This window comes from Pelodiscus sinensis, chromosome 12 (assembly GCF_049634645.1).
Source record: "Pelodiscus sinensis isolate JC-2024 chromosome 12, ASM4963464v1, whole genome shotgun sequence".
Lineage (NCBI taxonomy): Eukaryota > Metazoa > Chordata > Testudines > Trionychidae > Pelodiscus > Pelodiscus sinensis.
The window spans coordinates 39,363,976-39,391,287 of NC_134722.1; the positions used below are offsets into that span (position 1 = coordinate 39,363,976).

A 27,312-nucleotide genomic window follows, 5' to 3' on the forward strand; every position below is an offset into this window, starting at 1 on the left:
TTCCAAGATCCCACTGGTTTCAGTAGGTACAGTAACTCCTCACTGAAGGTTGTTTCATTGTTATGTTGTTTATCCATTAGAGTACATGCACGTTTAAAGTTGTGCAATGCTCCTTTATAACATCTTTTTCGAGAAAAGCAGCTCGTCTTTTGGGGACTTGGAACCAGGGTGGGCCAGAATCCCCCCCCCCTTTACCTGTCCCTTAAGTTCCCTGTAAAGTACTGTTCAGCTGCCCTCCTTTTGTCTTGGTGCTGCTCTGGGGAGGCTCCTGCTTGCTGTGGGGGGTGAAAAGGGAGATAGATGCTAATGTAAGGGTGTCCCGCTGCCCTGATTGCACCCCCCCCCACCCATGTCATACCCCATCTCCACAAAGCAAGTTGCAAACAGCTACAGATTCCCAAGTCTAAACCCTGATCTACAGTACAGCACTTAAAAGGGCAGTGTTCTTAAAGGATGTATTATTTTGAGACAACTGGCATTGTTTCAAAATAACAATGCAAGTGTCTACACAGCCATTCCGTTATTTTGAAATAAGTTTGAAATAACAGATGGCTTATTCTGAAATCTGTAAACCTCATTCTACGAGGAATAACACCTGTTCTGAAATAGCTATTTCGAAATAAAGCATGTGTAGATGCTCCACTGCTGCTATTTCAAAATAGCAAGAACAGTTGTGCAAGAGGGCTTATTGCTGAGCGGGAGCATCATAGTTCTTGCACAAGAAGCCCTGATTTCATCCATGAGAACGTCAGTGTTCTTGCGCAAGAACTCCTCGCCAGTGTAGACAGGCAGCAAGTTTTTGCACAAAAGCGGCCGCTTTTGTGCAAGATCGCGCCAATATAGACACTGCTACTGAGTCTGACCATCGCAAGTGGAGACAGTTTACTTTGGATCCCCAAAGTCAGGAGTATTCACACACAAGGTTTATTAATATCAAAGAGGATATGGCAAGTATAAAGGGTGTCAAAGGGTATGTCTACACTGCAAAGCTATTTCTGGATACCACAGTATCCCAAAATAACTATCCCTTGTTTTCACAGCAAGCCCATTATTTCAAGCTTGCTATTCCAAAATCTCTGTAAACCTCATTCTACGAGGAGTAACGGACTTTTCTAAATAGTGTTTTATTTTGAAATTTGGTGCTGTGTAGACAATGCCAAATGACAAAATAAGCTATTTCAAAATAGCATCAAAATAGGATACACAATTTGCATAGCTCAAATTGTGTATCTTATTTTGCGTTACAGGGCAGTGTAGATGCACCCAAAAGGAGCAGAACTGGAACCTCATTTTGGACCCATCTCCAATAAGACACAACATTCCTGCTGGCCCCTGACAGAACTGACTTTACAGCAAGCCATTTGATGAAGCGCATTTTAATTAGCACAAACTGAAAACATCTTTTTTTAAATCTGTTTTGTTATTGCTTTTTACAGTAAATGGTTCTTAGAATACAAGATGATATGCATGCTGTCCTGTCAATTGTTAACTAACATTTCTAAACTATCACTTTGTAGTCTTCCCTAACTGAATGCACAATCTTCTTCTACTCAGATTAGTAGAAGGGGAAACACAGCCCATACTCCACTGTCAAAAATGTACTGTTCTATACCTCAAGAGTCTACCTTTCCTCAGATTTTTTAAATTGCTTTTGCCATTTTACATCTGTGGATGGAGCATGAATTAATTTACCAACCCTGTGATTTTTATGCCTTTGCTAGTCATGTGTGTTCCCTCTTACTCACAAAATTCCTTTCAAAAGAGTTAGAGCTCTTGGCAGAGCATATAGAATAACATCACTTTTACTAGCATTCACAGGTGTCTTCTTTCAGAGAGATGAAGTAAGAGGGTTTTCCAGTGGCATTACGTAATGATGCTCTCAAGTGAATGCATAGTGGGTTAGGATCACTGGGAGTGGCTACGTTTCCTAGCATCTTTTCACTGATAATTTAGTCTAGAATTGGCAGCTGTCCTCTAGCGATGGTGAATTCTGTCTTCAAACCAACGTCCACTTAAGCTTCTATCCCACAGTAGTTCCTTCTGACTAGATGATTTTAGCACCATCTGGCACTTTGAGCCAAATTCAGATCTAGTGCCAGCAGATGCAACTCTCATGGAAGTCTCTGGGACAAACTCAGCATTTAGGCATTCAGTAGCAGTCCAGTTCTGATCTCACCTCTATTTTATACCAGTGTGACTTCTCTGAAGTCTGTGGAATTAGTCCTGATTTACTCTAATGTACAGAAAGAGCATGTCTTACACAATAAAGGGGAAGAAGGTGACCTGTCAGAAAGAAAATAAATGAACAGAAATGCATAGAATATATGAATGGGACTAGTTTACCTTCTGTACGGTATGAATGAAACCAGAGGAAGAGGGTCAAGTTTCAAGAGGGGCCTAGCTTGGTGAGGTGCCAGAAACTCAGCAATATAAACTAGGGTCAGGTTGCTACTACACTAGATCTTTAGCAAGAAGAGTAAAATTCATAGAGGGATAAGGGATCTTTCGGAAAAGGCTTTATTTTCTGCAAGATCAGCGTCTAGACTGGCGCTTTTTTCCAGCAAAGCTCCGTGCTAAAAAAAAGTGGCAGCCATTTTTATGCTAATGAAACAGGGGAGATTTAAATTCCCGCTTCATTAGCAATTGTGATACGTCTAATTTACATCCCTTTTACGAAAAAGGGATGTAGTCTAGACATAGCCTACCAGTCTCCCATGTTACTTATTGCTAATGAAACACACATCTTCCTGCAAATTGTTTTTCCAGGTGAACTTCCTTCTCCTTTGCTGTGTTAGCTACATGCATTTTTTTACACACTTGAGTACCACATAGGTGCAAGTAGGATGTTCATTCACCACTTAATACCAGTAATCTAATGCCCCCTCTATGGTGCACGCCTGTGGTTTTCAAAATACAGGTCACAACCCAGGACTGGATCATGGAATGTCCGGTCTTGTTACTGCAAGACAGAAGGTGACCAGTGGGGGTGCTAACACAGGCTACCTGCCTCTCTTGGCACTATAGACTGTTCTGTGCCCCAGAAGTGGCCGGTAGCAGGCCTGGGTCCTAGATAGGGGAGCAGGGCAGAGTGCTATGTTTGCCCCTGCCCCAAACACTAACTCTGCACTCCCACTGGTTGGGAACCTGCTGCTGGCTGCTTCTGGGGCGCAGCCTGGTCTGTGGTGCTAGGAAAGGCTGCCCCTCTGACCAGGAGCCGTTCAAGGTAAACTCCTCCTGCCCCAGCCCTGACCCTTCCCTTAAACCAGAGTGCCCTCTTACACCCCAAAGCTCTCATCCTCAGCCCCACCCAGAGCCCACACTCTAGTCAAATGATGTTGGGTCATGGGCATCAACAATTTTCTTCACCTGGAGAAAAAAGGTTTGAAAACTGCTGGTATACACTGTGGTTTGCATCACTGTTGAATTTTGACCTAAATCTTGACACTGGTCCTATATTATAATGGGAAACTGAAGCCATGTCTATGGTTTTCTCCAAGGTCAAACATGCTATTATTTTGAATGCCACAGAATATTAAGCACAAATGAAGGCATTAATAAGCCTAAAACAAAGTTAACAGATTAAATATTAAGCAAATACAGAGATGAGGCTGAAGTAAATTCCCAGGAAAGACTCCAATAGGGCTTTTTTGTGATACAGATTGTTTCTGTAATATTATTAGTCTCTCAAATTGTAATGCATATTTTTCAGCCTGGCAGAGAGAAAAAGAGATTGATTCAAACCATCCTTTAATGGCTTCTTTTGGCATAGATGAGCTAAAGAGTTTACACAACTAAAAGGATGAAGTTTAAAATGGCCACTTTGACATAAAAACTTAACTAGATTTATATGCACCATAGTTGTAACCGTGTTGGTTCCAGGATATTAGACAGACGAGAATGGTGAGGTAATCTGATATTGCTTCACCCCCTTGTGTAACTAGATTTATGATGTAAGTAAGTCCAACTGTGTTTAAAAGTGCACTGAAAGAGAATTATCAAACTGGAGTGACAAAGTGGAGGAGCTATTCTTTGTTGGACCAACTGCTGCTGGTGAAAGAGAAAAGCTTTCAAACTTAGAGATCTGAAGAAGAGCTCTATGTAAGCTCAAAAGATTGTCTCTAATATCATGGGTCCAAACCAAGACTGGCAAGATTGGGTTTTATAACCAAGGAGTCATAGAACCCTGTGTAAATAATGCAGACCTCAGAAGAAAACATGGTTGACAACCAGGACATACCTTGTACCCTTACTAAGAGGGCAGTTTAGAGTTCAGGGCTTACTCAAGCAATCAAAATCAGGTTGCTTAGATTCTTAACCTCCCAAGTAGAGGGCCTCTTAGAAATCTGTAAATCTTTATCTCTTATCGACAGAGATGATTTGGCAACCTGTGAATGTCAACAGTACTTTGTTTCCAAATCTTTCCAGTGACATATTGCCTTACACCGGGGTGGGCAATAATTTTTGCCTGGAGATCACTTCAAAAATTTGTGAAGTAGCCCCATACCACCCCGGAAGGGGTGGGGTCTAAACAAGAAGGAGTAGAGCTACCCACCCTCGCTTTGCCCCCCCTTCCCACTAGGTACCCATGCCCTGGAAGAGGCTTGACACTCTCCCCCACCACCAGGCCAATCAGGATCTGGGGGCAGGGAAGCACACGAAGCCTCCTCCTGCCCTGCGAGGAGCATGTGGCACTTTGGGCTCCTTGCAGGACCGGGGCAGGGCGAAGGAAGCTTCACACAGCTCCCCTGTCCCCAGGTCCTGATTGGCCTGGGAACAAGGGAGCACACAAAGCCTCCTCCGCTCTTCCCCTGCCCCCTGCCCAGCGAGCAGTGTGCAGTGCTTCAAAGTGCCATGTGCTCCTGGCAGGGCGGGAGGAGGCTTTGCACGCTCCCCTGCCCCCAGACCCTAATTGGCCTAGGGGCAGAGGAGCAGCAAGGCCTCCGCGGGCCAGATCCACCCACTTGGCAGGCCGGATCCAGCCCCCGGCGGCCCTTTTGCCCACCCCTGCCTTAGACATTACGGCTACGTCTACACTGGCCCCTTTTCCGGAAGGGGCATGTTAATTTCAGCAATCGTAATAGGGAAATCCGCGGGGGATTTAAATATCCCCCGCGGCATTTAAATAAAAATGTCCGCCGCTTTTTTCCGGCTTTTAGAAAAGCTTTTTTCCGGCTTTGAAGTAGGAATAAGATCCTCCGGAAAAGGGCGCTTTTTCCGGAGGATCGGGGCCAGTGTAGATGCTCTTTTCCGGCTTTTCTAAAAGCCGGAAAAAAGCGGCGGACATTTTTATTTAAATGCCGCGGGGGATATTTAAATCCCCCGCGGATTTCCCTATTACGATCGCTGAAATTAACATGCCCCTTCCGGAAAAGGGGCCAGTGTAGACGTAGCCTTCCTGTACCACTTATCTCAGAGCTGCTTCCCCCATCAGCATTTAAGCAACAGTATTGGAAGGGTCACTTTGAGATTCCATGGGCCTACTTGCTTGGATCATCTGTCGCTCTCCAACTTCAAAAGGGCCCAAAATCATTTGAGACTCAATCCTCCACATGCACCCCCCCCCATACCACTTAAAATTTGAAAGCAAAAAATAGATACCATGAACAATGAAAAATGTTGCAATTCTCTCACACTGCTTGTTTAGTGTGATTGGTAATTCTCTTATAAAAAGGTGTCTTTGAAGGGATTTTAATGTTCTGTGCCTGACCCACTGAAACATTAGAAAGATACTGGAAAGGGAATGAGCAGGGTTTCTTTACCATGAGCCAGGCCCTCAGAGGTTATGACATCAGTGAAACTACTGCTTTATACCAGCTAAGGATCTGGCTTTGAGTCTTTTGTTTAAAAATGGACCAAAATGTTGGGAAAGTTCAGATCTGGATCCAAACTTTGTAAGTTTTCCCTACTTCTACTGAGGGCTAAATCAGCTCTGAATTCCCCGGAAGTTCAACTCCAGATTGAGATTAACAGTTTGCAGCTCCAGTCCAGTTTTGCTCAGGAATTTCAGTGCAGCACCATGTGTACCCAACTTCCAGCATTTAACCTTAATAGTATTTATCTATTGTATCCAATAGTATTTTGTTCTATTTTTTCTGACTTCTTCTCTAAATAAACATGTATTTTTGGTAAATATCGATTGCGTATATCAGTTAATATTTTTACAATGGTTTTAGAAAGAGAGAAATTACCGTGGCTTTCTTTGGCTCAGCTTTCATTTCTTATTTAATAAAACTTATTAAAAAGAGAAATATAATCAAATATGGATGTCACTGTGGTAAAAAGAAATGAGTGCTCTTCAGGAAGCTCTGAATGTATTTACTATCGTCATAATCTTTGGCACCATATCCACCTGAAAGATCCTGAGATAATTAGATTGTAGGCTCTTTGGGCCCATTACTTTTTGTTCTGTGTTTGCACAGCCCATAGCACAATTGGGTCCTGGTTTGTGACTGAGACTCCAAGGCCCTTTGGGGTAATACAAATAATAATATTAAGGAGAATCCTGCTATTCACAAACAGGGATGTGCAAAGTCCATGTGGTTTGGATTCTAGCGACAGCTGTGATATTTGGTTTGCAAGGTTCTCCCCTCTACTCTCAGTTAAATGCTCCGGTTTCATATCACAACCAGGCTTCTCTGCCAAGTTCCAAAGAGGTTTCACCAATAACTCTGATGGGACTGTCAGCAAATATGTCAGGGTATGTCTACACTACCCTCCTAGTTCGAACTAGGAGGGTAATGTAGGCATACCGCACTTGCAAATGAAGCCCGGGATTTGAATTTCCCGGGCTTCATTTGCATAAGCGGGGCTCTGCCATTTTTAAATCCCTGCTCGTTCGAACCCTGTGCCGCGCGGCTACACGCGGCACGAACTAGGTAGTTTGAACTAGGCTTCCTAGTTCAAACTACCGTTACTCCTCATTCCACTAGTTCGAACTAGCGGGGTAGTGTAGACATACCCTTAGAGATAGAGGCTTGTTACAAAACTTGAAGACAAGCAAAGTTCCCCTAGTTTCAATGCCTTGCTCATCAACTTACTACAGCATCCTGCCGTCCTGCGACCTGGACTCCATGACCTCTTGAGCTCCCTTCCAGTTCTAGTGTTCTGGGATTCTATGATCTGAGTACTTTACAGACATTATTGAACTTATCCTCCTAACATTCCCGAGAGGTAGAGAATGATTACCTCAGTTTTACAGATGAGAAACTGAGGCATGAGGGTATTAATTGGTTTTCCCAAGGTCACTTGGGAAGTCTTTGGCAGAACCAGGAATTGAACTTAGGAGTGAAATTCTGTCCCAACTCAAGTCAATGGGAGTTTTACCTTTGACTTAAGTGGAATCGGGATTTTACCACCGTTCTACTAAGTCTCAGTTCAATATCTTAGTGACCAGATCATCTTTCTTTCACTTATCACACTGTTCTAATTCTAACCCCATGGAGCAATGTATTGGGCTAGGGTCTCGCCGTTCAGGGCTCACTGTCCTAGTGATGGACAAGGGTTCTTTTGACACAAAAGCCAAATCTGATCATGAGCAGTTCTGGTTCTCCTTTGACAGGGTAGGATTTTGCTCATTTAAAAGTTTCACGTGCCAGAATGAACAATCTGTTCAACCTTGTTGAGTGACCCTTAAGGGACAAGTAGGTTGTATCCTGGTCATATAGTAGTTGCAGAACCATATATAGTCATATGGACCAGGTCATACAGTAGGTTGCAGAACCAGCGCCAGCTCAAAGAATGCCCTTTAAAGCATGACGCAAGTGATGGGGAACAGCAAATCATACATATGCTCACACTACAAAAATATGACACTGTCTACCTCAGAAACAGTGAAAGAGACAGCAGGAGAACATAGACACATGGGAGACGAAAACAAGGTACAAGGGAACAATGAAAAGGTAGCATTGTTAGCAGAGAGGGGTCCACCGTTCCTCTTTTACCATCCAGTCCCCCACTGGGGCTACGTCTATACTGCAAGGTTTTTGCGCAAAAACGGCCGTTTTTGTGCAAAAACCTGCAGAGCGTCCACACCGCAAATGTGCTTTTGCGCAAGTAAATCAGCAGTTAAAATGGCAGAACAGAGGGCCTCTTCCGGTGTAGATAAACCTCCTTTTATGAGGCATAACTCCTTTTTGCACTACAGCTCTGGCGCAAAAAGGCAAGTGTGGCTGCTCCAGAAGGGTTTTTGCTCAAGAATTGGCCTCCAGGGGGAAAAAATGGTGGCCACTTGGCCACCTCGGCCAACTCAGTCAGAACTCTATAGTTCCTGTCTGCTGGCTGTCTTGTGGCTAGAAGTTTGCCCAGAGCAGGTGCCTTCACCACATAGCTCTGTTTTAGCCACAAATGACCTCCCTTAACCCTTCCAGAGACCAGCCACAGGGATCACAGGACCCCCCGAGGGGAACCAAGTGGCGTGCCCCCACCTGGAGCAGGCCAGAAATCATCACTCTTCCGGAATTGTGGGGCAAGGAAGAGTCCCTGCAGGACCTTAGGGCCAAATGCCTCAATGTGGAGATCTACTCCCACATGGCCTTATCCCTGGGGCTGTGTCTACATTGGCACCCTTTTCCGTAAAAGGGATGCTAATGAGACCAGTTGGAATTGCAAGCCGCGGGGGATTTAAATATCCCCCAGGGCATTTGCATGAACATGGCTGCCGCTTTTTTCCGGCTCGGGTTTTGCCGGAGAAAAGCGCCAGTCTAGACGGGATCTTGCAGAAAATAAACCCTTTTCCAGAAGATCCCTTATTCCATAGGAATAAAAGGGTTTATTTTCTGCAAGATCCCGTCTAGACTAGCGCAATTCTGAAGTGTCTCATTAGCATCCCTTTTCAGGAAAAGGGTGCCAATGTAGACACAGCCTGGCAGAGTGAGGTCACCCTGCCCGGACCATGGAGCAAGTCCAGGCTAAGGTGAAGGAGCTCTGTCAGAAGTACGTTAAGGCCAGGGAGCAGAGGGGGCTCTCAGGGGCAGGACTCCACACCTGCCCCTACTACAAAGAGCTTCACTACATCCTTGGGAGGGGGAACCCTCTTCCTCCTCCATTGTGGTGGACTCTGGGCTGAAGCAGCCAGTAGTCCAGCACCCAGAGTCTGTCCCCGAGCCAGAGGATAAGGAGGGGCAGGTCCAGTCCCTGACAGAGGAAGAGGAGAATGATGATCAGGACAGCGTGACCGTCATCCTGTCCCTGGAGCCAGTTCCTGAAGCATGGACGGCTCCCAGGCCTCCAAGGAGACTTGGGAGGGATCTTCAGGTACATTGAGACACACACACATACAGAGGGCTGGGGAGGTGGCCTCACAGTGTCGTGTGGGCTGCTAGGCCAGCATATGCTGCTGCAGCCTGGGCCCATGCAATCACATTCAGTGGGCGGGTGCAGCACGTGGCCACAGCAGCCAGTCCCTCAATGTGGGAACCTCATGCGTGGCCACACGAGTCCTGCCTCCAGGGGAGAGGAGGTGCGGCCAGCTGTAAGCAGGCTAGCCACAAGGGCACAGGCACGACTCCCACACACACACACACACACACGTGCCAGAGCGCTGCACACAGCCATAGGCGTGCACACGGGGTTGCTGGGTGTGCCCAGGCACACCCTAATGTCGCAGGCTGGCTAGCCCAAGCCATTTTTGCGTCCTGGGCCCCACCGAGCCCAGCAGCTCAGCATGGTGCCCCTGAGGTGCCCAGGAGCGCCCCCGCCCAGCCTGATAGCGCCGCGGCCCTGCAGCACTGCGCGGTGCCCCAGGGATGTCCCCACCTGGCCCTGCAGCACCATACGGCGCCCTGGGGGTGCCCCTTCCCAGCCCTGCAGCTTGGGCTGGCTCTGACTCCAGACCTGCAAGTTGTAAGGCAGAAGCTGACGGTGGGGGGGGGGGGGGGAAATAAGAGGAAGGGGTGGGAGAGGAAGGGGCTTTGCGGTGGAGGAGGGTGGAGGAGGAAGAAAGGGGAAGGGGTGGAAGGGGCTTGTCCAGAGCGGGAGGGGGAAGGCACCGAAGAGACAGGGTAGAGGAGACACAAATGCTGGGGGGAAGTGGAGACACTGAGGAGAAGGGCAGGAGGGGTGGTGTCAGTGGGAAGGGGGACAGGGTGCTGCTGGAAGAGGAGAGGGTCTGGGCATTGGGGATTGGAGGGGGAGGTGCTGGGAGAAGGCTTGACAGAAGGGGTGGGCATGAGGAAGGTGGGGTTGGAGTAAGTCATATGTGAGGGCACAGGGGCGTGAGGGGATGGGCATCAGGCGGGAGCATGTGTGGACAGAGATGATGTTGCACTGCACCTCCTTTAGCAACATCCTGTCCCGCACAGGGGAACACCCGCCTGGTGCCGCTGCCCCCTCCTATGGCCCTTGCCCATCCATATGCCCACCCTGCTATGCCTCTGCTCCCTACCTTCCCCATAGCCATCCCCCCTTCCCAAGTGATACCTATGGCCCCTCCTCCTGCCCCCCCGCCAAACCTGACCCAGCTGTAGCTGCCCCTCCTGCCCAACCCTTTCAGGTCCCCAGACCCACCCAGTTCCGAACACGCCCCCACACCCGAGGTGGCAGAGCAGGCCACCACACTAACCCTCCCAATTGTGAACCCCCCTCCCAGTTCAGACAACCACCCTCCCTCTGCCCCCCTTCTGTTTATGTTGAATAAAACCAGACTCATTTTGTTTTCAAACCAAAGGGTGTTTATTAGGCGGTCAGGGAAGGGGAAAGGGGAGGGGATGCGAGGTGGACGGGAGAGAGCGGAAAGGCAGAAGCCCCTGTTGGGGAGGCCCTGGGGCTAATTTCTGGGGGTCCTGAGAGAACCTCTCTCTCAGGGACTCCCGGATGTGCACCCCAAGTGATGGGCCTGGCAGGTGGCAGCAGTCTGGGGCTGCTGAAACACTTGGCCCTCGTGGCCAGCCTCTGCCACCCACCCCGGGAGGAAGGCCTCCCCCTTGAACACCACAGTATTGTGGCGCACACAGCATGTTGCCACCACCTCGGGGATATTGCACTCCCCAGCGGCCAGGCGGGTGAGGAGACAGTGGACCCATCCCTTGAGATGCCCGAAGGTGCACGCCACCTGCACACAGGCTCAGCTGAGGTGGGCATTGAAAAGGTCCTTGCTGGGATCCAGGTGGCTGGTGTAGGGCTTCATTAGCCAGGGCATGAGTGGGTATGCCACATCCCCCATTATTCATACTGACATATTGTTCTCACCCACTGCAAAGTCCTGGTGGGGGGGGGGAAAGGTGCCCACTCCAGCTTGGTGCACAGGCTGGAATTCCAGAAAACTCAGGCATCATGCACCCTGCCCGACCACCCCACATAAATGTCAGTAGAGTGGCCCTGGTGGTCCACCAGGGCCTGCATGACTACTGAGAAGTAGCCCTTGTGGTTGCTGAAGTGGGTCAGTTATTGTTCTGGGGCCCAGATGGGGATGTGTGTGCCATCAATGGCTCCCCCGCAAATCTGCCCAAGGTTGCATCCCGGTCTTGGAGCTGAATGACTCTGCGCAGCAGCAGGGAGTCGATGGCCCTGATGACCTGCAGAAGGAGACAAAGGAAGACACAGAGAATGAGAGAGGAGTTGCATGAGCCCTTGGGAGGTGCCTATTGACCTCCCAAGAGCCACCCACGATGATCCTGTGCCCCTTCCCTGGCTGCAAGGCTGTGTGAGGGTGGGATTGCACAAGACCCCGGGGCCAGGCCTTTACCCCCATCCCCAGTCCACCCCTACAGTCCCTAGCCCCCCTTTTCCTGAGACTCCCCCTTATCCAGCACCCTCCCTCACCCAGGTTAGAGACTGCAGCACATGAGCTCCTTACCTGCATGAGGATGGCCCCAGCGGTTGACTTCCCCACCCCAAACTGGTTGGCCACCAAGCGGTAGCTCTCTGGGGTGGCCAGCTTCCAGAGAGTGATTGTGACACGCTTCTGGATGGGGATGGCAGGCCACAGGTGGGTGTCATGTCGCTGGAGGGCCGGTGGCGAGCCAAGCACAGAACTCAAGGAAGGTGGCCTTGCGCATTCTAAAGTTGTGCAGCTACTGCTGGTCGTCCCTCCACTCCATGACCAGTTGGTCCCACCACTACGATCTGGTCTCCAGCCTCCAGAACCTCTTGGGTACGGTGGTGTGCGGCAGCCAGACTGGAGCAGCCATAGGCATGCAGAGGGAAATGAGGAGGAGTTCAGTGTCCATGTTCAGCTGGGATCAAGTGCTGCAGAAACTGCAGCACAGCTGTTTGGGGCCATCACGTGCCCAGGGGCAGCTCAGGCTCCATGGCAAACAGCAAAAGGCAAAAAGGTGTGTCGTCCCCAAAAAAGCAAAGGGCACACACAGCAGGCACCGCTGAAGCTTTGCTTTGCCAAAGAGGCTAGCAAGCAGGCAGCAGAAATGGAGAAGTGGCTGTCCAGGGGGGTCCCTTTAAGTGCGTGTCTCTGGAGGGCTCCAGCAACAGCACTCAAGAGCAACTGATGACCTCTAGCCTGGCTAGAACCGGTCTGGTGGCTTTTATAGGTGGGAGAGGATCCAATAGTTTCTCTTGTGCAAAAGTGCATTGCAAAAGCGACATGCTTTGAAGTGTGGACATGCTCTTGTGCAAGAAGTTTTTGCACAAAAACTCGTGCACAAAAGGCTTCTTGTGCAAGAAGTCTGCAGTGTAGATATAGCCTGAAACAGCAGAAGCTACCCACTGCAGAGAGGTAATGCTTAGGAGGGTCCTTGTTCATCTTCATCCCGTGGAAGGATGCAAAGAGACAGGAAAACCCCCAAATTCTCAGGGGGGGCATGCTCCTGCATCTACTCTGGGTGGCTAAGGCTGAGGGAGAGCATTGTAAAGGTGGGAGCAGGCTGGGGAGCTGCTGCTCCACAGGGCAGTGCTCCTTTTCCACAGATAGCTGGCTTCAGGCTAGCAGTGCAGTACAGTATCCAGCCAGGTATCTGACTCCACTGCAGACTCCCAGCTCCACCTCCCCTGGGCAAAATGAAAAGTGGGCACTTCCCCTCTCTGACTTTTAGTGGCTTGGTCCTGCTCCCACTGAGAGCAGTGGGAAGTTCTCCATTGATTTCTATGGGAAAAGAATAAGGCCATTAATACTTAAGCCCAGGAGGTGGGGGGCTTGCGTTGGGTGCACTCCTTGTTCATAAGCCCCAAGGAACCGCACGGTAGTTGAAGTTGCACAGCTGTATCTCGCCATTACATTAGATAGTGTCCACACCTTTGTGAAGGAATGTTTTAGTTGAAGTTATTATTAATATTTTTTAACAGATTGCTTTTTTGGACAATAGGAAACATTTTGAAAAAAATCCCGCTATTATTCAAAATTTCCCATTTTGCCAAAAATGAAAAAATAATATTACTAATGAATGCTTATCAGATTCCTTAACTCTTCCTTAGCACTGTTCAACAGTAAAACTCAAAGCACTCCATCCAGGGAGTCAGCATTATTATTCCCATTTTTTAGATGGGGGAAACCAAGACACAATGAGGCAATGGGTGAATATTTTTGTTTTAAACACATTTGAATGAAATAAAAAAGTAAAATGATTTTTCATGTTTTTGGAACCCTTGTATTTAGTTCCCCCACATTTTTCACACTGGAGAAACAAAAACCAAACCTCTTTTTTTTCTTTTTCATTGGAATTCAGTTGAATCTAAATGAAAATTTTAACTTACAATTTCTATACAAAAATATTTGGAGAAAAAACTAAGAGACTGTGAAGATGTTGAGCAACATGAACATGGCTTTATCTTCTTCAAACATTTAATAGACTATACTTGCTATTTTTTTTACCAGACTCAGGAAAGTATCATCTTGTTTCAGTTGAGTACAGAGGGAACAATTAACTGGGAATAAGAAATCACTGTTCTGGAACCATGTTTTAATCCCCAGCAATTTTCATTTTCTGCCCCTTTTATATGAGGTGTTAACTTTATTGTTCTAAGAAACTTACGTGGAATGCCTTCCAGATCTGACATGGCCGTGGGATCTAGCATTATACAGACAGCCAAGCAGCCAACCACTATTCAGTACTAGCAAACATCTGCACTAAGAGTGCTTTATAATTTCCCAAAGCCTGAGTGCTGGGACATCTGCTTATATCACATGACAAGCACTGGGAGAAACTAAGTTACTTACCCTAATGCAGCTGCCCCTTTCACCACTGCAGTGCTTGGAAAGAAGAAACGTTCTGTGTTTTCACAAGCCACATTAACACACGCAGGCGCATGGAGGAACTTCGATGTCTTCCATAACAAAAATGCTCCCAGATACAGGAGGCTCTGCATTGCTATGCTCAGCAAGGATTTCCTTGGTTTTAGTTAGAGGCTGAGGAATGTTTCCACTAACTGTTTCCAGATGTGCCTACTTGGCAACCCACTGATGAAGCATTACGGAGGGGACATAGGATCTCCACTATCAAACTGGATGTAAGTATATAGCTTTTATGTTTGATTGGGGGGGATGTGTTATGACCTGGAGACACTCTTATAGTCATGCTTTTGTTTTAGTCAGTCCACAGATTTTTGTCCGGCAGTAGTTTATAAAAGAAGCTAGGCAGATCATTTTATCATGATTTAATGTGCAGCACAGCTAGTTAAAATGAACTGGTTTTGGCCAACTTTGCATTGAGTAGTGTTTTACTCCATAGTAACATCTTTTTTGCATGTTTTTAGATTTTGTTTTTTATGCAAGACATCAGGGCTTCTTTATGGGGAGTAAAAGCTGCAAGAAAAGCTGTTACATTTCAGATGTAATCATATACAAATATGGGCACAGTATGCTTACAAGACCTTCTTTTTTGGGTTGCACTCATAATTTGTATGCAGTCCTCTTTACCAGAGTTTCAGTGGTGTAATCTTTGGAGTTAAATCCACGTGTACATAATTTTGCAAACTGTTACACAATTTTACATATATTTCATTAGAATTTAACAGTGTCACATATAACCAACGCAACAGGTTTTTTTTGTCAGACTGTGATACAATGTAAGTAGTAGTATCTCATTTCATTAATATCCCATTCAAATTGATGGGCATATTTCCAGAATAAAGTTCTATTCAATATATATTTAGGGACTTAGTAAAATTTGCATCACAAATGGTAATAGCATTGTAAATCATTATGGAAGACACTAACTTTAAATTGATTTTAGTTGCTGTCCTTCAATGGCACAACATGAAAAGAGGCTAGATTTACCATTTCACGGGGGATTGGGGAAAGAGAGAGAAGGAAAGACAGGGGGTGACACAGTTATTGGGGAAGAAGCTTAGGGTCAGTAGATGTTGAGTACCAGGAAAAAACACACTAAAGGCTGCAGTGTTTTTCTGGGGCTTGGGGGGAATGTAGGTAAAAGTTTCTAAAACCTGGAAGCTAAAGACAGGCTTCTGTTCCATAGTAAACTGCTATAACATCCCCAAAGTGCTGAGCATGATGCACCTCTGGTCTTCAGTGGGAGCTGCTGAATGCTAAGCAGGTCTGGCTCTCAGGAGCCTAAGTATAGATTTACACACTCACCTCTAACACTAACATTTTTTTCAAAATCTTGGCCCTATGTTGCAAATCATCTGGACTTCTCTTACCTTTCAGGTTAGCAAAACAAGCCCCCAAACCCTATAACGGAACAGTCACTTTTAACAAAAGCTGGAGCTGGTGGTTACTCTCATACCATACACCAACAGCTGACTTGGGACTGCTCCCAGCGGGGTGATTCACTGCTCAACAGAAATTCTTTTCTTATGTTCAGCTAAACAAAGCTTACAGAACATTTTCCAAGTTTGTTTGTGGATTAAAAAACTTCTAGGCATCTTACTGAGAGTGATTATATACTGAGTTAATGTACTGGCTGCTGTTAGTATATAGCTACCTGCCTGTCATCATTTCACAAGTATGAAGACTGCATACTTGGAACGTCTCTGTTAGCATGCCCCTTTCCCATGGGGCTCACCGTGATGCCCCAAAAGGGGTAGTGGGAAGGTAGGGTCATGGCCCCTGTCTGCACCAACCCATGTACTGGACTAGAACGTGTTGCCCTGAGCCTACTTCCTCACTCTGCCATCAAGGACACTGGGCACCTCATAGGTTGCAGAGACAGGTGAGAAGAGTCAATCTCCCCCCTCCCCCCATCTGGCACTAATGTACAAAGTGGCCACACTATGGGTAGAAAGACTGTGCAATCCCAGACCACTTGGGGGAGATGGAGTCCCAGAGACAATCTCTCCTGAACCTTCCCATGTGCTATGGCAGCCTCTCAGTACATGGCTAAATACTGAAAGAGCCACAACAAACCAAAGCTTGTGAACCGTGTATGTCAGGGACACAAAAACAGGGTCTCATGCTGTAACCCTCACTCTTAAAAGGCCTAGCCATGTGCGCCCAATCCCTTGCCTCAGTGTGCACCCCTGAATCTTGATGACTTCAAGTAGAGTCCCATGCATGTAGCAAATGCAGGGCTCTAGTATTGCGCCCAACAGTGGCAACTGAATTTTGTTTTGTCTCCCATTTAATTTTGGGTTTCTCTCTCTATATATGTTGCAGCTTTGTGTGACTGTCTGTGAGTCTGTTTGTTCAAGAACTCCTCCTTGAACTAGGACTACCAAATTCGGTAGGCAGCTTCCTCTTAACATAACTTAAAGCCAGATCAGGGTTCGGTTGTGCCAGGAAAACAGGATGTGCCTGGAGTTTGATTGTTTTCCATAACATGGAAAGGGAGGGGGCAGAGAGAGGAGAGACACAATATTCATAGTCAACACTGGGGGGCAGTGAGCACAGGGGACAGCTATAGTTCAGAGTGACCACGGGGCAGTCTCACCACCATGGGAGTGGCCAGCTGGAGATGGGGCTCACCATGTTGCCTGCTATCAGCCCAGGTAGGTGGCCTCCTAGCCCAAACCCTCTTCCTCCCCTGGCCCTCAGCCCCAGACAGGCCAGCCCCACTGCTGTGCCCCCCACCCCAGAGCATCACTGGACCATCCACTGTGGCCATATGTCTAGGCAACCTGAGCAGCCTCCTCTTCCCCCCTTCTCCCTCGGCCAGGCTTGGGGAATTCCAGCAGGAGGCCTACATGACCTTCCCTGCTTTCAGGTTGGGCATATTTTCAAAGTTTGTTTGTGGATTTATAAATGTATAAAGATGATTATTTAATAAGTTAGGTTACTGGTTGTTTTTGTTACTTCCTTTCCCAGGGCTTTATACTGCATTATACTATATTTGCATGACTTCCCAAGATCACAAAACTTTGTAACCTTATAACCTTTGTAACCTTATAACTTCATATTAGACCTCCTCTCAAGATAACTCTTTTTCATGCATATAGAGAAATCCTCATGGCACCAGACCACCACCATTTGTATTATACCTTTTGATGATGTTTGTGACTTTGCCTGAAGAAACTCAGTCAAGATTGGGAGTTGGCATGTGCAAGTCAAGCTAGGAAATGCAACAGATGTTCTTTTTAAAAAGCGTACTGCATTTTTCAAATGCACTCCATACACGCGGGGGCCAACAGAATTGCCAGGTTCCTGGGCAAGGTGTGCAGGGGAAAGAAGGGGGGAGCTGTGCTTCTAGGAGGGGTAGGTGGAAGAGGTGATCTCAGAGCGACCCAGAGCACAGCTGCCCAGCTGCCCACCTTCACCAGCCATCAGAGCTGCCCAGAGCATGGCATTCCACTGGCAACTTAAAGGACTTGGGGCTGCAGGGGCTGCCACTGCTGCATTACTAGTGGCCAGGAGCCCCAGACCCTTTCGAATGGCCGGATCCCAGGATCCTTTTGTCCCAACCCTGTCAGCAAGCCTGCCAGATGCTGGGCAATGATTTGAATTAGAGAACAGCAGTTTAGTTTGCAGAAAATACCATTTTGCCATTTAAAATTTGCTCCTGCCAAAGAAACGTCAACTACTCATTCCAAAATTAACATTGTCCTGACACCTGACCTCAGAGCTGCTCTGCGGGGCCAAACATGGACGTCATCTCAAACAGTGGAAAGGCCTCATCCAGATGACAAAACTGCATTAATGAAACTATGAAACAATGTGTAATTTTAAAACAATTGCAACAGGCTTAGGCTGGAGGGCTACCAGAGAGTGAGATAAGGGAAATATGTTAGCTCTAGATTATATAGGTCCCTGTTCCAGAGTAGACTAACAAGATCTGATCCAGAACTACAGGAACCTGCTAGAACCAATCAATCATAGCTAATTAAAACACCTGGAACCAATTAGGAGGCTTCCAGAGTCAGGCTAATCAGATCATCTGGAGGCCAATTAAAAACCAGTTGGGACAGGTTTAAAAATGCTTCCCTTCTGTTAGCTCAGTGTGAGAAAGGAGCTGATGAGAGAAAGTACAGGCAGGTACTACCAAGAGGAAGAACGTGTGGTAGGGAAGGCGCTTGGGAAGGCTGTGGGGAAGTGGCCCAGGGATTTGTAGCTGTCATGAACTCATAGCAGAGACGTTACAGACAGCTGTTAGCACAGGGTCCCTGAGCTGGAACCCGGTCTGTGTCTAGACTGGCCAGTTTTTCCGGAAAATCAGCCGCTTTTCTGGAAAAACTTGCCAGCTGCCTACACTGGCCGCTTGAATTTCCGCAAAAGCACTGACTTCCTACTGTAAGAAATCAGTGCTTTTTGTGGAAATACTATGCTGCTCTCATTCGGGAAAAAGTCCCTTTTGCGCAAAACTTTTGCACAAAAGGGCCAGTGTAGACAGCTGAGATTTGTTTTGCGCAAAAAAGCTCTGATCGCGAAAATGGCGATCGGGGCTTTTTTGCGCAAAAGCGTGTCTAGATTGGCCACGGATGCTTTTCCGCAAAAAGTGCTTTTGTGGAAAAACGTCCATGCCAATCTAGATGCTCTTTTCCGAAAATGCTTTTAATGGAAAGCTTTTCCATTAAAAGCATTTCTGGAAAATCATGCAGGCCTGGGTTTCCCCTGGCCCCCTCTACCTTCTTGCTGTCTGGGGCTTCTCACCACCCTGTTCTACTGGGACAGATATTCTGGTCTCCCCCAGACAAGGCATGGAGCTGAGACTACCCCCAAGAGCAATGCGGACACTGAATCACTTTAGCTTTGAGGAGGATGGAGTTTTGGACACACCATTGAGGAAATCAGCCCCCAAATGGGATTAAACCCCCAAATAAATCCATCTTTCATTGTTAGAATTTCACACAGCGAAAGCCCATTCAGGCAAGCCCCCTTTAACACTGAAAGGAGGATGTGCACACTGCTCCCCCAGGTAACAATTCTTTACACTGGGCTTGATAGTAAAGAAAAGTGATTGTATTAAGTACAAGCAGTAGGATTCATGTGGCTGCAAGTGAAAATGGATAGAGCGAAGTAAATTACAAATTTAAAATAAAAGAAAAAGCATAGCTAGTTCTTATATGCTAAAACTTATCCTAAAGCTGTTCTTATTTTGGCTAAATCTTCAGGGAAGTTCTTTTTCTCCCTGAGATCTCTGGCTATTACCTTGGAGCTACGTCTACACTGCAGGCTTCTTGCGCAAGAACTGTTTTGTGTAAGAGTTCTTGTGCAAAAGTTCTTGCACAAGAGCATGTCCACACTGGTCAGCTAACAGGAGAGTTTGGAGAGGGAGTTCTCCAGGTAAAAGAGGAGTAAAAATGGGACCCTTGTGGTAAGTGGCTGTCTGGAGTGTGTGTGTGTGTTTGTGTGGGGGGAGTTATTTGCAGTGTGCTGAGCTTGTGTTTGTCTGGATTGTTTGTTTGGTTGGTTGCTTTGTCTGTTTGAAGGAGCTTCTAAAAGGTTTGAAATCTAGAAGCCTCTGTTAATTGGCTGAGCCTCAGTCAGGGGGAGGGGCTACCAGAGCTATATAAGCCCGTGACTCAGCGACCAGGAACAGCTAACAGGAGAGTTTGGAGAGGGAGTTTAGAGGGCACTAGTGACTTCTGACCTTCTTTAAAACATAACTCTTAAAATAATCTATACTCCAGAGGTTTAAAAAGAATCCCAGTTTATACTTAAACTTATTCATTAGAAAAATGGAGACAGAAGCCCAGCAGCAGAGTGGGGGCTATCCTGTTTATTGCGTCGGGTGTAACATGTATGATTACCTGCCCTGTAGGCGGGTGGTGTATGTGTGCACCCGTTGCAAGGAGCTCCTGACCCTCAGAGACCGAGTTCGAGCTTTGGAGGCCAGGGTGGCTGAACTGGAGGAGCTAAGGAAGGTAGAGAGCTATGTTGATGAGACTTTCTGGGACACAGTAGTACTGTCCCACCTCCAGTCTGAGAGCCCCAGAGATCTTAAGGAGGATGAAAGTCTCAAGGGAACAGAGCATTTAATGGGAGCAGAGGGAAACCATCCCATATTTGGGACCCTCCTCCCAGAGGATGTTGCGGTATCCTCTCGCACTGAGGATACCTCTGAGGGGGAGGGAATGCCAGTTAGGAAGAGGCAGGTGTTAGTAGTGGGTGATTCGATCGTTAGAAACATAGATAGCTGGGTTTGTGATGACCGGGAGAACCGTATGGTCACTTGCCTGCCTGGTGCGAAGGTTGGGGATCTCTCGAGGCATCTAGACAGACTTATGTGTAGTGCTGGGGAGGAGCCGGTGGTCGTGGTACATGTAGGTACCAATGATGTAGGGAAGGGTAGGAGAGATGTCCTGGAGGCCAAATTTAGGCTGCTAGGAAAGAGACTGAAATCCAGGACCTCTATGGTGGCGATCTCGGAAATGCTTCCAGTTCCACGTGCAGGGCCAGGTAGGCAGGCAGAGCTTCAGAGTCTCAATGCGTGAATGAGACAATGGTGTAGGGAAGAGGGGTTTAGATTTATTAGGAACTGGGGACACTTTTGGGAGAGGGGGAGCCCATACAGGAAGGATGGGCTCCACCTAAACAAGGGTGGAACCAGACTGCTGGCACTAAACATTAAAAAGGCCGTAGAGCAGTTTTTAAACTAAGAGATGGGGGAAAGCCGATTGGTGGGGAGATGCACGTAAATTGGAGAGAGACTTATCTTAGAGGAGAATCCGTTGATAGAGATTCTCTAAGCTGTAGTCGGAAAGAGAGGAGGGGAGAGGGCAAACCATGGGCCAGAGCAGACAAACAACCGCATACAAAGGAATCCAATGCATCAGGGAAGGGCAGACAAATAAGCAGTGGCAAATTTTTAAAGTGCTTGTACACAAATGCAAGGAGTCTGACTAATAAGATGGGTGAACTAGAGTACCTCGTATTAAATGAGGAGATAGACATAATAGGCATCATTGAAACCTGGTGGAATGAGGAAAATCTGTGGGACACAATCATACCGGGATATAAAATATATAGAAAGGATAGAGCAGGCCGGGTGGGTGGTGGAGTGGCACTGTATGTGAAAGATAATGTAGAATCAAATGAAATAAAAATATTAAGTGAATCAACATGTTCCATAGAATCGCTATGGATAGTAATTCCATGCTCCAATAATAAGAAATTAGCAGTAGGGATATATTACCGACCACCTGACCAGGACAGCGATACTGACATAGAAATGCTGAGGGAGAGTAGAGAGGCTACCAAAATAAAGAACTCTCTAATAATGGGGGATTTTAATTACCCCCATATTGACTGGATACATGTCACCTCAGGAAGAGAAGCGGAGATAAAATTTCTCAATGGCTTAAATGACTGCTTCTTGGAGCAGCTAGTGCAGGAACCCACAAGGGGAGAGGCAATTCTCGATTTAGTCCTGAGTGGAGTGCAGGATCAGGTCCAGGATATAACCATTACAGGACCGCTTGGAATAGTGACCATAATATAATAACATTCAACATTCCTGTGGTGGGAAGAACACCTCAGCAGTCCAGCACCCTGGCATTTAATTTCAAAAAGGGGAATTACACAAACATGAGGAGGTTTGTTAAACAGAAATTAAAAGGCACAGTGACTAGAGCCAAATCCCTGAAAGCTGCATGGAAACTTTTTAAAGACACCATAATAGAGGCCCAACTTAAATGTATACCTCCAAATTAAAAAAACATAGCAAGAGACCTAAAAAAGAGTCACCGTGGCTTAACCACCATGTAAAAGAAGCATTGAGGGACAAAAAGGTATCTTTTAAGAAGTGGAAGTCCAATCCTAGTGAGATAAATAGAAAGGACCATAAACACTGTCAAATCAAGTGTAAACATGTAACAAGAAAAACAAAAAAAGATTTTGAGGAACAGCTAGCCAAAAACTCAAAAAGAAATAACAAAATGTTTTTTAAATACATTAGAAGCAGGAAGTCTGCTAAAAAACCTGTGGGTCCCCTAGATGTTCGAGCTATAAAAGGAGCAATCAAGGACGATAAAGCCATTGTGGAGAAACTAAATAATTTCTTTGCTTCAGTCTTCATGGCTGAGGACGTTGAGGAGATTCCTGAATCTGCACCGTCCTTTTTGGGTGATGAATCTGAGGAACTGTCCCGGATTGAAGTGTCATTAGAGGAGGTTTTGGAACAATTAGAAAAACTTAATGTTAACAAATCTCCGGGACCGGATGGCATTCACCCAAGGGTTCTAAAAGAACTTAAATGGGAAATTGCTGAGCTATTATCTGTGATTTGTAACCTATCCTTTAAATCGGCTTCCGTACCTAATGACTGGAAGGTAGCCAACGTGACACCAATATTTAAAAAGGGCTCTAGAGGTGATCCTGGCAATTACAGACCGGTACGTCTAACTTCAGTACCGGGCAAATTAGTCGAAACAATAGTAAAGAATAAAATTGTGAAGCATGTAGAAGAACATAATTTGTTGGACAAAAGTCAACATGGTTTCTGTAAAGGGAAATCCTGTCTTACTAATGTTAGAGTTCTTTGTAGCGGTTCCTGAAGGGGTTAACAAACATGTGGACAAGGGGGATCCAGTAGATATAGTATACTTGGATTTTCAGAAAGCCTTTGACAAGGTCCCTCACCAAAGGCTCTTGTGTAAATTACATGGCCATAGGATAAGAGGGAAGGTCCTTTCTTGGATTGAGAACTGGTTAAAAGACAGGAAACAAAGGGTAGGAATAAATGGTAAATTTTCAAAATGCAAAGGGGTAACTAGTGGTGTACCCCAAGGGTCAGTCCTGGGACCAATCCTGTTCAACTTATTCATAAATGATCTGGAGAAAGGGGTAAGCAGTGAGGTAGTAAAGTTTGCGGATGATACCAAACTTTTTAGGATAGTCAAGACAGAAGCAGACTGTGAGGGACTCCAAGAAGATCTCACCAAACTGAGTGATTGGGCAACAAAACGGCAAATTAAATTTAATGTGGATAAGTGTAAAGTAATGCACATCGGGAAAAATAACCCCAACTATACATACAGTATGATGGGGGCTAATTTGACTACGACAAATCAGGAAAGAGATCTTGGAATTATCATGGACAGTTCTCTGAAAACTTCCACACAGAGTGCAGTGGCGGTCAAAAAGGCAAATAGGATGCTAGGAATTATTAGGAAAGGGATAGAAAATAAGACCCAGAATATCTTACTGCCCCTGTATAAAACTATGGTACGCCCACATCTTGAATATTGTGTACAGATGTGGTCTCCTCACCTCAAAAAAGATATTTTGGTCTTGGAAAGGGTTCAGAAAAGGGCAACTAAAATGATTAGGGGTTTGGAACAGGTCCCAGATGAGGAGAGGTTAAAGCGACTGGGACTTTTCAGTTTAGAAAAGAGGAGACTGAGCGGGAATATGATAAATGTCTATAAAATCATGAGTGGTGTGGAGAGGGCTGATAAAGAAAAGTTATTTATTAGTTCCCATAATAGAAGAACTAGAGGACACCAAATGAAATTAATGGGTAGCAGGTTTAAAACTAATAAAAGAAAGTTCTTCTTCACACAGCGTGTAGTCAACCTGTGGAACACCTTGCCAGAGGAGGCTGTGAAGGCTAGGACTATAATAGAGTTTAAAGAGAAGCTAGATAATTTCATGGAGGTTAGGTCCATAAAAGGCTATTAGCCAGGGGATAAAATGGTGTCCTTGGCCTCTGTTTGTCAGAGGCTGGAGAGGGATGGCAGGAGACAAATCGCTTGATCATTGTCTTCGGTCCACCCTCTCTGGGGTACCTGGTGCTGGCCACTGTCGGCAGACAGGATACTGGGCTAGATGGACCTTTGGTCTGACCCAGTACGGCCGTTCTTATGTTCTTATGGTCAAAGTGCATCACAAAAGCAATGTGCTTTTGTGCAAGAGTGCGTCCATTCTGGCGGGATGCTCTTGCACAAATACCTCCCCTGGAAACACTTTGGACAGGGCAAAAGGGCACCAGGACCTTCCAAGGGCAGGGGCTGGAGCTCCTCTGATACACGTGTTTAAAGGGATCTCCCTGGACAGCTGTTTCTCTGCTGCTGCGTGCTTCGGGATCTCTGGTAGGGACTGAAAGCAGTAGCAGTGCCTGTTGTGGTTTCCCTCTGCCTCATTGGACACCACAGCCTGTGCCCTAGTACCTTTGTGGACTTTCGCCTTCTGCTTGTTGTGCCATGAAGGCAGGGGTGGCCCTGTGCCTGCTCTGGCCCCACACGGTTATTTTGGAGAGCCTGCAGCTGCTGCTCCATGCTGCCTCACTACTCCTACACGAGCTCAATGCCGAGCTCACTCTGGAGTCCCTCTCCCTGGATGCGGTGGCTTCGCTGTGGCATCCCCACCCCACCGTGTAGAAGCGATACTGGAGACTCGACACCAGTCCTGACTGGTGGGACTGGCTGGTCCTGGAGCAGTGGGACGACCAGCAGTGGCTCCAGAACTTCCGCATGTGGAAGGAGACATTCCTGGAGCTGTGTGCCTGGCTCATCCCTGCGCTCCTCAGATGCAACACCCAGCTGCGGCCCACCATCCCTGTGAACAAGAGGGTCGCCATCGCCCCATGGAAGCTGGCCACCCCAGACAGCTATTGCTCGGTGGCATACCAGTTCAGGGTGGGCAGGTCCGAAGTGGGTGCTGTCTTGATGCAGGTAAGGTCCTCGGGGGAGCTGCACTCCCTGCCCGGGGGAAGGGAAGACTCCAGGCTGGGAGGGGGACAGGAGGAGTGGGGGGAAGCCCAGTCATCCATGGGATTGTACTATCCCTCCTTCACATAGGCTTGCTGGTATGGGAGGTCTCTGGGAAGAGGGGCCCTGGCGTGTTTGGGGGGAGAGGGCAGCACAGGGGGGCAGGCACTCCCCATGGGCTCATGCACCTGCCCTGCCTCATTCTGTGCATTCTCTGTGTGGCAACCCGGTGTGCCCTTCTGCAGGTTGTCAGAGCCATCAATGACATCCTGCTCAAGAGGATCATCTGCCTATGGGATGTGGATGCAACTGTGACTGGCTTCACTGCCCTGAGGTTCCCCAACCGCAGGGGAGCCATGGATGGGACCCACATCCCCATCAAGGCACTGGAGCATTGAGCAGCCCACTTCATCAACCACAAGGGGTACTTTTCCATGGTCCTCCAGGACCTGGTGGACTACCGTGGCCGCTTCATGGACATCTATGTGGGGTGGTCGGGCAGGGCACATGATGCCCATATCCTCAGAAACTCCAGCCTCTAACACTTTCTTCCCACAATGGGAATTGACAGTTGGGGACACGGTGCATCTGTGCATCGTGGGGGACATGGCCTACCCCTCATGCCCTGCCTGATGTGGCCGTACAATGGACACATGGACACCGTCCGGGAAACATTCAACCAGCTCTTGAACTGAGCCTGCAACCAGGGGGTATGGCTACACTACAAAGTTAGTTCGAACTAACGGACGTTAGTTCGCTAGGCGCTACACTAGCGCTCCGTTAGTTCGAACTTAATTCGAACTAACGGAGCGCTTAGTTCGAACTAGGTAAACCTCATTTTACGAGGATTAAGCCTAGTTCGAACTAGCTAGTTCGAATTAAGGGCTGTGTAGACCCTTAATTCAAACTAGTGGGAGGCTAGCCCTCCCCAGGTTTCCCTGGTGGCCACTCTGGCCAACACCAGGGAAACTCTATTGCCCCCCTCCCGGCCCCGGAGCCCTTAAAGGGCCACGGGCTGGCTACACAGTTTGTGCCAGTTGCAAGGCTGCAAGCACCCGTGCCAGCAGACCCTGCACCTGCCACAACATGAGCCAGCCATCCGAGGGCTCCCAGCCCTCCACTGCTCCCCAGGACCAGCCTGGTGGCTCCCAGGAGCCTGCCCGGGGGCGCAAAAGGCGGGCACCCGCCTGGTCAAGTGCGGAGATCGTGGACTTCATCGAGGTTTGGGGGGAAGCCTCCAATGTCCACGATCTCCGCACTAGCCACCGGAACGCGGCCGTCTATGGACGCATGGCTGCCAGCCTGGCCGCCAGGGGCCACCAGCGCAGCCGGGAGCAGGTGCACTGCAAAATAAAGGACTTGCGGTCAGCCTCAGCCATCCAGGCTGGCAGGAAAGCCTCCCCCTTTCGCTCACATAAATTGTGGAGCACACAACATGCTACCACCATAGGAGGGATGTTGTGCTCGGACAGGTCCAGACAGGTGAGGAGGCATCGAAAGCGGGCTTTCAGTCGCCCGAAGGCCCCCTCCACCACGATGCGGGCCCTGGTCAGCCTGGCATTGAAAGCCTGGCGGGAGGGATTGAGGTGCCCCATGTAGGGCTTCATCAGCCTCGGCTGCAGTGGGTAGGCGGCATCCCCCACCAGGCACACGGGCATGTCCACGTCCCCGACCCTGATGTGGCGGTCGGGGAAGAAGGTCCCGTCCTGCAGCCGCTGACACACGGAGGAGTTGCGGTACACCCGTGCGTCGTGTGCTTTGCCGGACCAGCCCACATTAATGTCCGTGAACTGTCCCCGGTGGTCACACACGGCCTGCAGGATCACGGAGAAGTACCCCTTTCTGTTGACGTACCGGGACGCCTGGTGTTCCGGGGCACGGATGGGGATGTGCGTCCCATCGATGGCCCCCCCGCAGTTGGGAAAGCCGAGGGCGCCGAATCCCCGGATGACAGCGTCCGGGTCGGCGAGGCGGACCACCCTGCGGAGCAGCACCCGGTTGATGGCCTTGACCACCTGCGGAGAGACATAGCAAAGCGCCAATCAGTGGGGCGCCCGGGTGGCTGGGAGCGTTCGTGCCCTGGCAGTGCCCCGCGCCCCACTGCTGGTAGCCACCTCCCTGGCGGCATGTAGTATGGCCGGGACAGACCAACCCCTCTGGTGCGTGGCGCTTTCGCCTCCTCCCGCCCCCCCTTTGTCCCTGGGGCGGCCCATCCCCTCCTCGCAGCCCCCCTTTCCCCCCCTGGCTCGGTGGCCGACAAGTGCCATACCTGCATGAGCACCGCTCCGACGGTAGATCTCCCCACGCCGAACTGGTTCCTGACGGATCGGTAGCTGTCCGGCGTGGAGAGCTTCCAGAGGGCGATGGCCACCCGCTTCTGGAGGG

The 27,312-nt window shown here is 48.1% G+C and overlaps 1 protein-coding gene and 1 long non-coding RNA gene across 5 annotated transcripts in view; one reads left to right on the forward strand and one right to left on the reverse strand.

Moving 5' to 3' along the window:
• Positions 1–10,680: 10,680 nt before the first annotated feature.
• LOC142831088 (uncharacterized) lies at positions 10,681–14,242 on the reverse strand. Its single transcript, XR_012906756.1, has 3 exons — positions 14,105–14,242; positions 11,792–12,112; positions 10,681–11,510 (listed from the first exon to the last, which is right to left on the reverse strand). It is a non-coding gene; the product is annotated as an uncharacterized LOC142831088 (long non-coding RNA).
• Positions 14,243–14,254: 12 nt separating this feature from the next.
• B3GNT9 (UDP-GlcNAc:betaGal beta-1,3-N-acetylglucosaminyltransferase 9) overlaps positions 14,255–27,312 on the forward strand; it is a 48,454-nt gene continuing 35,396 nt past the window's right edge. Inside the window, exon 1 of one of the 4 annotated variants that reach the window (XM_006120958.4) lies at positions 14,255–14,394. The gene's annotated coding sequence lies outside the window, so the exon portion shown is untranslated. The remainder of the gene's footprint in view (positions 14,395–27,312) is intronic. The other 3 variants (XM_006120957.4, XM_075940360.1, XM_075940359.1) reach the window with 3 other exon arrangements.